A 10,076-nucleotide genomic window follows, 5' to 3' on the forward strand; every position below is an offset into this window, starting at 1 on the left:
GGCTGAAGTAGTGGGAGTGAAGATATGGGGGAAGTGAGCACGTTCAGCCATAGTTCTTTGGAGGGGGGAGAGCTCTATCTTCTTCCTCAGCAGTCCAGTCCTCTAGCAAACACCAAATAGGACTTATCAGCTCCAGATCAGTCCTCTAGGCAGGCAATCAGCACACAGGAGCTCACATGATCCTGCAGCTGCTGTCCAGTCCTGAAGAAGGCAGGTAGATGGGGCACACAAAATGTCAGCTGCTGTCCAGTGCTGAAGGAACCGTTAGGCTCGCCAACGGGCCCGAAGTGAGGCCGTGCAAGCAGCAAACTGCCTCAGAAACCTCAAGAGCAGTTTTTGGGCGAGCTTCTCTCAATAGCAGCATTGAGAGAAAACCAAGCCGATGCTCAGTGATCGTCCCCCACTGTCTGTGGGGTCATATCCACTTCAGAGGGGTACTGCTCACTGGCTTGCTCTTCATGCCTTGCTCAACTTAAGGGAGTGAGGGCTTATTTGGTCTCCAGTTAGGGGGATACAGTCACGTAGCAGAACTGGTGTAGTTGTAGTGGGAAGCTGGTTGCTCACATTCGAGAAGGTCAGGTGGTAATGCTGACACTCAGCTGAGTTCTTTTAATAAGTCCAAAACTCCAGCTTTCTGCTGCCTGCATGGAAAGTGAGTCTCCATATCTCAGACAGTCCTCTCTGGAAACGATCTCAGAGACACACCCGAAGGTGTGTTTCACGAGTGTCTTGAATGTTGCTGGGTCTAATCACACTCATCACTGAAGTTAACTGTCTCTAGGATGCAGTAGTGTGATTCCTTCTTAGAACGGGTCTGTGGTGGGAAATGCAAAGAGCTGGCTCTCTGTTTCCTCTCCGATGCAGGGCTTAGTGACAAGGAAGGTCTTGCCATTCTAACTCCTCAGAATATGTGCTCTGCAGAGGCCTGCAGGGCATCTTGAATGGGACCGCTCTGTTCAATCAGCCATGGATCCGTTTAAGGTGCTGGGGTCCTGGTCACAATGACTTCCCCTTTCTGTTGTCTGCAGTAATTTTGCTTCTGATGGTGAAGCCACAGCTGCCGCAGGCTTTACATAAGTGTTTTCTGAGAAGATTTGAGGTCTACTTTTTGGGTTTAGCACAGTTGGGCACTGTCTAAGCAACCCAGACCCTCCAGTGTGCCTCCATTTGCATGTGCAAAACACACATGTGAAACAACACATCTGTTATGATGCTGCTACATCCGTCCTGTTCAGTAACCACAGAAGCTGAGGGTCCATCTCTTTCAGAAAGTTTTTCATCTGCTCCTAACTGCCCTCCACTACCCTCCCATACCTTTTTATATTTCTGTAATTTTATCTTTTTGGCACTGCTGGGACCATTTTGTCCCATTTCTATTTTTGGTGTATCCCTCCCCTTGAAACACCTTTCGGTGCCTCCACCTGGGAAAGCCTAATGAGTGCTTATCCACAGAAGTTCCGGACACCTCCGGAAGCTTTAGCAAGCAGAGACTGGATAAACAAAGCCTCCCTTCCTATTAATTATACTTGGATATTTGACTCATCTAGGAGGAGGATGAAATTAATTAGAATAAAAATTAAAAGTAAAATGAGGCAGTAAAATCATGCAAAGGTAACGGAGAAAATGGCCGCAATTATGTGACTGAATTGACTGGCTGAGTGTGTGACACATAGAGGAAGTGGTTGCAGGGGGGCAAGAACAAGGGCAAGCTTAGCACTGGCATATGAGTCACATGACAACAGAACAATAAGCCTGAGAGATGTTGCCTAGCCAACTTGGCCCACCAACTGGCTTCCTGGTCTGCTGCTTTCTCATGGAACCAGATTCCTCTATCTTATCAAACTGCCTGCTTTATTTTAAGATGATATCTCCCCCCATGCTTAAGAAAAAAGTGATGGGGAAAACCAATTCAGAAGAAGAATCCTCCAGGTGCAGGAGAACTTTCTAAGGTATTATGATAGTTTGGATATGAAATATCCCCATAGGCTTACATGTCTGAACACTTGGCTTCCTGCTGATGGCATTGTTTTGGGAAGCTGTAAGATACACTGGAAGTGGGCCCACAATGGAGGAAGTGGGTTGCTGGGTAATTGGGCCTTATGGGTTATAGGTTCCCTGTCCTTCTTCACCCACTGATCAAGCATCTGAACTCCCCCACCACCATACAGCTTCCTACTGCCATGTCTTCTCCACCATGATGGACTGGGGCCCCTGCAAACTGTGAGTCAACCTAAACTTTTCTTGTCAGGCATTGATTCCAGGAATGAGAAAAAGAAAGGCTACTGGGAGGTGGGCAGATGCCCTTTCAGCAGCAGAAGCAAAGCAGAAAGAATAACACAGAACATTGAGAGATTTTATAAATGTAGGATTTAAGAAGTCTCTTGGGTCAAGGGTAAAGTGCTTATTGCACATACACAAAGACCTAAATTTAGATCCCTGGGGGTTAAATGCCTGGTGCTGGTATCACAGAGACAGGTAGGTCCTAGTGGCTTGCCAGCCAGTCAGTCTAGCTGATATGGGGAATTTAAAGTTCAGTCAGAGACCCTGACTCAAGCACAAGCCTAAGAGGAATTCAGAAAGGTCCTACCATCAAATGTGGCCTCCACATGTGCCATGTTGGGGAGCACCCCTGCCACGAGCACACATATGTAACATGCACATACATATGCAAATGAAACAATTCCTAAATCTGCCAGCATTTTCTTACTAGTATTATATCTTCATGTTTATTCTATCCTCCAGTCTGGAGCAGTGAAACTTGAGAGTTGAATGAGTCTGTAGTCTGGTTCCACTAAGAAAAGGAAGACAGTGGGGTGAGGTATGGAGAGATATGGTGGGGACAGGAAATACCTCTTCCCAGCTATGTGGTCACTCTCCCTTCTCAGTAGAATCTCACCACTGAGGAGCAGGGGTCTCTCAAAGACCACCTTGGATTCCTCAGCTGACTGAGAGGGTAGGACATAGCAATTGTCAGTTGGGTGGTTGTGTGTTCTGGGCAGCTCACATGCAGGTGGTGGTCCTCACAGATGAGAGCACAGGACATGATAGAAGGGAATTTCTTCCAAGGATGGAGAAAACAGAATTTGAGGCTGTCTCTATCCAAGATTGAATTCTGCCCTGTAAGCCATGCAGTCTGCTTGACCATATGATGTGTTTTCTTAACACAAACATCCTGGGACATAATAAGGCAGATCTCGCTTCTCTCTCCTGAAAATCCATTCTCCAACTGTGCTAGTGCGTGTGTGTGCATGTGGGGGTGTGGGCACATGTGTGTGTGCCTGTGCATGTGTGTGCCTCTGTGTGAGTGTGCATGTGTGTGTGAGTGTGTTTGTGCACATGTGTCTGTGTGCATGCATGTGTGTGCACTCACATGTGTGTGCCCATGTCTCTCTGTATGTGCATGTGTGTTTGTGTGTGTATGTACTATGACGTACATTTGGAAATCAGAGAAAAAGCTGATGAAATCAGTTTTCTTCTTCCATCATGTGGGTTTGAGGGAACAAACTCAGGTCATCAGGAACTTTACTCACTGAGCTGTCTCTCTAGTCCCCACTGCTGTACTTTTTAACCCTTCCTCTACTATTCCTGACCCATGAAGCTCTAAATATGACCTGGCCTGCTTGGCATGGACACACAGATGAGACATGGCCAATTAGCTTAGTCCACACCTTTATCTGATAAAAGGCTTAGGAAGGGGCCATCAATTCAGACACAAAACAGAATGGTTGTTGGATCAGGGGAAGGAGAAACACCTTCTATGAAGGTTCTTGGACAGCAATGCTGGGATCCCACAGAGGACAGGCTGCCTAAGATTACCCAGAAGAACAAGAGAAAGAACTAAGTCAGAGCCCCCTGTGTCTCAGGCCCAGCTTTGTCTGGTCACATATGTGGACCTGCAGCTTTCTACCAATCGCTAACCGTGCTTAAGAATCTTAGGAAGAACTCCGGTAATTAGTGTGACTTGAGTCTGTTGTTCCTGGGTACATCAGTTTTTGTGGGAGACCTGTGTTGGGGGAGTGAATGGCAGGGTAAGATCCAGGCTTCTCAGTTCATGTCTATAATCTTACCTATAGGCTGTCACACCCCACCTGCCACCTGACACAGAAGCCACCATCTTCATTTCTCCAGCGTAAGTAGGTTGTGCATTCTCTGGTGTCAGTGTCTGGAGTATCACTCTGTTCTAAGGATGAAGTTGTTGGCCCCTGGTGGGCTCTGTTTTAAGTGTCACATTGCTGGCCCTTGGTGGCATCTGTTCTAAGAACCATATTGCCAATCCCTGGTGCTGTCCTCAAGTCATGAAACTCTAATGATTTGAGTTTTCAAACCTGTAAATGTGTGAGGTAAATGTCAGCAAGTCTGTCCTCTGAGATGCTGACACTGGTCAGTTCTTTGTGGTCCTCTGAGACGCTGATACCCATCCCTTCAGTTCTTCGCAGTCCTCTTGAGATCCTGACACCCATCAGTTCTTTGCAGTCACCACAAATGACTTAAATCCAAACAAGACCAACTTTCCATTATAGTTCAGCAAAGGATGATAGCAGCTGCCTCAAGCAGAGATCATTGCTAGCTTAAGGACAAGCCTGTTAACTCTCTGCTTTTATCTGCATGCTGTTCCACAAATTAGATACCATCAAAGTCCACCTAGAAGTACAACTCCTTGGCTATACTTTGATGTCACTGGTCATAGAGGAATGAGGAGGTGCTGTGCAGCCGTCCACTGAAGGATTCTGGGGGAGGAGTCAGTGACTTCAGGTGCATGCCACTAGTGAGTCCACAGGCTCTTCTGACTAGAGAGAATTTTTTTTAAGATTTATTTATTCATTTCATGTATGTGAGCATGCTGTTGCTGTCTTCAGACACACCAGAAGAGGGCATCAGATCCCATTACAGATGATTGTGAACCACCATATGGTTGCTGGGAATTGAACTCAGGACCTCTGGAAGAGCAGTCAGTGCTCTTAACTGCTGAGCCATCTCTCCAGCCCTAGAGAGATCATCTTGTGTGTTGAAGGGATGCCTCACTGTCAGTTAAAAAGCCTATGGCCTACCTATGACTTAGGCAGGAAATTGAGGTGGGACATCAGGAAGAGAAAGAATTCTGGGAGAGAAGGAGGTGGGGCGATGAATCCAAAGAGAAGTGAAGAGACAGACAGATGGGCACATGGATGCATGGTGCTTGAGCACAGGTAACCAGCCACATGGCACACTGTAAGTTAAGATAAATGGGTGTACTGGCTGGTTTTGTGTGTCAACTTGCCACAAGCTGGAGTTATCACAGAGAAAGGAGCCTCCCTTGAGGAAATGTCCCCCTCCATGAGATCCAGCTGTAAGGCATTTTCTCAATTATTGATCAAGGGTGGGAGGGCCCCTTGTGGGTGGTACCATCTCTGGGCTGGTAGTCTTGGGTTCTATAAGAAAGCAAGCTGAGCAAACCAGGGGAAGCAATCCAGTATGCAGCACTTCTCCATAGCTTCTGCATCAGCTCCTGCCTCCAAGTTCCTGCCCTGTGTGAGTGTCTGTCCTGACTTCCTTTGGTGATGAGCAGAAACATGGAAGTGTAAACTGAATAAACCCTTTCCTCCCCAACTTGCTTCTTGGTCATGATGTTTGTGTAGGAATAGAAACCCTGACTAAGACAATGGGTCTCTTTAGTTATGATCTAGTCAGAGTGGAGCCCAGCTATATGGCCAAGGTGTTTGTAAATATATTTTAAGTCTGAGTCTTACTTCTAGGAGCCTGGGGCTGGGAGGCAGAATTGCCATAAGTTCAACACTGCATGGATGGCCACACAGACAGTTCTGTTATGCCCAGTAGGTCCCAAAACAAAACAAAAAGCCCACATGGACATAGGAACGGAACCTGTGAGGACTTGGGGAGTGAAATGGGTGGGGTCGGTATGATGAAAACATTATTTTATGGATAAAATGTCAAAGAGCAAATTTAATCAATAGAAAATTATGCTCGATAAAAAGATGAAAGTTTGAAAAACTATCATATCTACACAAACACACACCCACAAGTAGTATATTTTATGAAGTGGGAGCTTTTACGATGACATAAATCTGAGTGCTGTGAATGATAACACATTTTGCCTGCTGCTTTGAACAAATCTACAGCTCATGAAAGTGCTCTAGATTTAATTTTTATACTTGTATGCAAACTCCTGAGAGGAACATATATCTCTTTTCAAGCAAGAGTGTTCCCTTATGCTAGTCTGCCTTTTCAGGCTCTAGGCCATACTTGTGCCCAGTGACAAGAATAATGCTTAAGCCATTAGCCCCATAAATCCCTTAGGAGCCAAGATGTGAATGGCCCGATAGATAAATCGAGTGGAATTGAGCAAATTAGAACTGTGGCTGTTGTTACCTTTATTTATTAACCACAGTAACTCCGTCTAACCTCTTACACAACACTTAATCCATTATGAAGCTCAGAAGCCCTTCAAGGGTTTCAGCTGACTTCCGTCGTCTTCCACGAGGGCAGATTTAAGAGACTCCAGGGAGTGAAGAAGTCACAAGTCATTGTGGCTCTTATTGTCCGGGTGTCACCCTCCCCGAGATGAGAGCTGGTGTGTTAAGCAGTACCATGCTCACAGCACATGCAGGTAAAGTCACTGACAAGAGATCAGTTTTCAGGCGTGTTGGCTGGCTGCAGGAGCTTTGTCTGCCCCTGTTGCTAGGGCCAGGTATCCCTGTAACAGGAGACTGACCAAGGGGCTGCAGGTGGATGCTCCTCCCTGGGGAGGAGCCAGTCAAGTTTTCAGTAATCTTTCCTATTGACCTAGCCAATAGCCCTCAAGGAGATGGCGGAAAAGCATAAGACTCAAGGAACACACTGAAGACGCCATTTCTACCAAGCAGTTTGTCGTGTTTCCACTCTCCTCTGTATCACCTCACCTTCTCAGCACTGGGGAGTCTTCCTCATGCAGCTTTCTGTAGTCCATAACTTCCTGCGGTGGTTGGGTCATCTAGCTGCTGCGTTTCAGAGTCTTTTATTACTTAGATTATTTTTATCTGAGTGAAACGCGTATAAGTTGTAATTTGCTATCGTAGCTGTTTTGCTGCGTGCTAAGTCAGAGAGGTCCTGAGTACCTTTATCATCACACCACTTGTGTGGACCGGCGGCACATCCACTCTTCCTGCTGTGCCCAGCAGCCATGATTGTAGTCTTGGCTTCTGCAGCTTCACCCGTTCTAAATGCCACATCTAACAGGCTAACAGTACCCATTGTGTTGTCACTGGATCCTCAGATTTAGTAAAAGGCTTTCGACGATCATCCGTGCCGTGCCCATGATAGAAGTTCCCTTCTTTATGAGGCTGGCTGGTACTTGGCCGTGCCGGGCAGCAAAGAGCAGGACAAAAGCCATTCCTTTCCAGGGACCATGTGAGGCGTATGAATATCGCTGTCCCAGCTTCCTCTGAGGCGAAGGCACAATCGTTGATCAGTCATACAGAAGCAGATGAAAGGGAAGGATAGCCTTAAAGAGGAAGCTATTCTCCAGAGATATAATGGAAAACTCCCCAAGCTGCTTGTAACTTATCTCTAAGAACTGGCCTTGCATGCCTAGATTAAAAATAAACCATCCCTGCCCTGTCACGGGGAGATAAAGATCACAGGCTGCTTGTAACTACTTGTAAGGTTAAAGATGACCCAAAGGCAGGAGCATTAAACTGGCCTCAAAGCTAAAGGCTAAAACTAGTGACAGTAAACTAGCTGCTCTTTCCTGGCCCAAAGCCAACAAAATTAAAAGGTAAATCCTGTCAGCTATGGTTTCCAGAACACAAAGCTAAAAGGCAAGCTGAGAACAATAAATACAGCTGGTTGTTATTTCTTCTTAGCTTGAGCACAGCCTGGGTCCTGGGCCACGCAGAGTACTCCCTGCCGACTGCAAGGTTAAGCCAATAAAGTCTCGGGTAGCTACTACTCTCTGGTGGTCTGAAGGGTGGGAGGACACTTCTTATTCAAGGTCCAGGGCACACCCAGGTGTGATTCCCCCCAACCCCCCCACCCCTTAAGTCATACCTGGGTGTGATCTGGTGTGGAGAGATTTCTCAGAGCTCTTCCAGAGAACCCAGGTTTGATTCTCAGCATCTACATGGTGGCTCACAACCATCTGTAACTCCAATGCCAGGGATCCAGAGCCCTATTCTGGCCTCTCTGGGCAGTGCTTGTACATGGTGTGCAGATATACACACAGGCAAACTACCAACACATCTTAAATTATTAAACAAGAATAATATCAACAACAACAATAAATAACAACAACAACAACAATAACAATAACTACAAGGAAGAAAGACCCAGGGTAGCCCAGTTCTTTCCCGTTTCCCGGTGTGCATGCCCTGTATCTCCAGCTCTCATTTCCCATTTTTACTGTATTCAAAGCCTAACTTCCTCTCCCTAGTTCCCTTCTGGAAAGATCTCCAGCTTGCTTCTCTCTCTACAGCAGTTATATCTGCACATGGATGAATCTCTCTCTCTCTCTCTCATAGCTGATTCAATCCTAATGACATACATGATTTGCCCTACTATGACAAAAACACTATTTGGAGTGTATCTAATACAAACAGTCACGAACAATGTGTTCTGCATAGTCTTAGAATCTTGCCTGCATTTAAGGTTATAGCATGTCTCCATTTGCATCAGTCTTCACTATCAATGTCTAAATAATATTTTGAGTTCATAAAATTTAACTGCCAAATAGATTCACAGATACAACATTGTTAAAAAAATATTTGAGCTCTCCACCAGCCAAGCAAGATGCCCAAAGGAAAGAAGGCCAAGGGTAAGAAGGTGGCCCTGCTCCCCACCCCCACTGTCATCAAGAAACAGGATGCCAAGAAGATGGTCAACCCTTTGTTTGAGAAGAGGTCCAAGAACTTCAGCACTGGGCAGGACATCTAGCCCAAAAGAGATCTAACACGCTTCGTCAAATGGCCTCACTACATCAGGCTGCAGTGGCAAAGAGCCATCCTCTGTAAGCGGCTCAAAGTACCTCCTGCCATTAACCAGTTCCCCCAGGCCCTGGACAGGCAGACAGCTACTCAGCTGCTTAAGCTTGCCCACAAGTACAGGCCAGAGACAAAGCAAGGGAAGAAGCAAAAGCTACTGGCCCATGCTGAGAAGAAAGCTGCAGGCAAAGGCGACGTCCCAACTAAGAGACCACCTGTCCTCCGAGCCCGAGTCAATACCGTCACTACCTTGGTGGAGAACAAGAAGGCTCAGCTGGTGGTGATTGCCCGTGACGTAGACCCCATGAGCTGGTGGTTTTCCTGCCTGCCCTGTGTCAAAAGATGGGAGTCCCCTACTGCATCATCAAGGGAAAGGCCAGGCTGGGTCGCCTGGTCCACAGGAAGACATATACCACTGTTGCCTTCACACAGGTCAATTCAGAATACAAGGGTGCTCTGGCCAAGCTGATGGAAGCTATTAGGACCAATTATAATGATAGATATGACGAGATCGGTCACCACCGGGGAGGCAACGTCCTGGGTCCTAAGTCTGTGGCTCGCATTGCCAAACTGGAAAAGGCAAAGGCTAAAGAACTCACCACTAAATTGGATTAAATGTACACTAACTGTTCTGTACATAAATGTAATTACAAAATTAAAAAAATATTTAAAGTTTCCCACTACAGTCTGGAGAGATGGCTCAGTTACCAAGAGCACTTACCTCTTCATTCCTCATGTCCAAAGTGGGTGGCTCACAACCGCTTGAAACTCCAGCTACAGGAGATCCAATGCCATCTTCTGACCTCTACAAGTACTGCACACTCACACACACACACACACACACACACACACACACACACACACACACACACAAATAAGTAATTGAAAAACCAATCTTATTTTTAAAGTTTTCCACTATTTGATTAAGTTCCTTCATGAGTTCCTGTCTTATCTCTCCGTGTCCCCACAGTTTATGTATAGAAGCCTCAATAACAATGCTACCTTTCCCCAGATTGTGTTCCACACAACTTAAATCTTCCAGGAAGTCAAGGCATGCTATTGTAGATGTTGGGGTCTTGAAAATTACATCATTAGGGTGACCATTGCCACCAGCCCAGCCTCCAG

The 10,076-nt window shown here is 46.2% G+C and overlaps 1 pseudogene; it reads left to right on the top strand.

Moving 5' to 3' along the window:
- Positions 1 to 8,754: 8,754 nt before the first annotated feature.
- Positions 8,755 to 9,566, top strand: LOC110311356 (annotated as a pseudogene).
- The last annotated feature ends 510 nt before the right edge of the window (positions 9,567 to 10,076 follow it).

Source organism: Mus caroli, chromosome 16 (genome assembly GCF_900094665.2).
Source record: "Mus caroli chromosome 16, CAROLI_EIJ_v1.1, whole genome shotgun sequence".
In the NCBI taxonomy this organism is placed as follows: domain Eukaryota; kingdom Metazoa; phylum Chordata; class Mammalia; order Rodentia; family Muridae; genus Mus; species Mus caroli.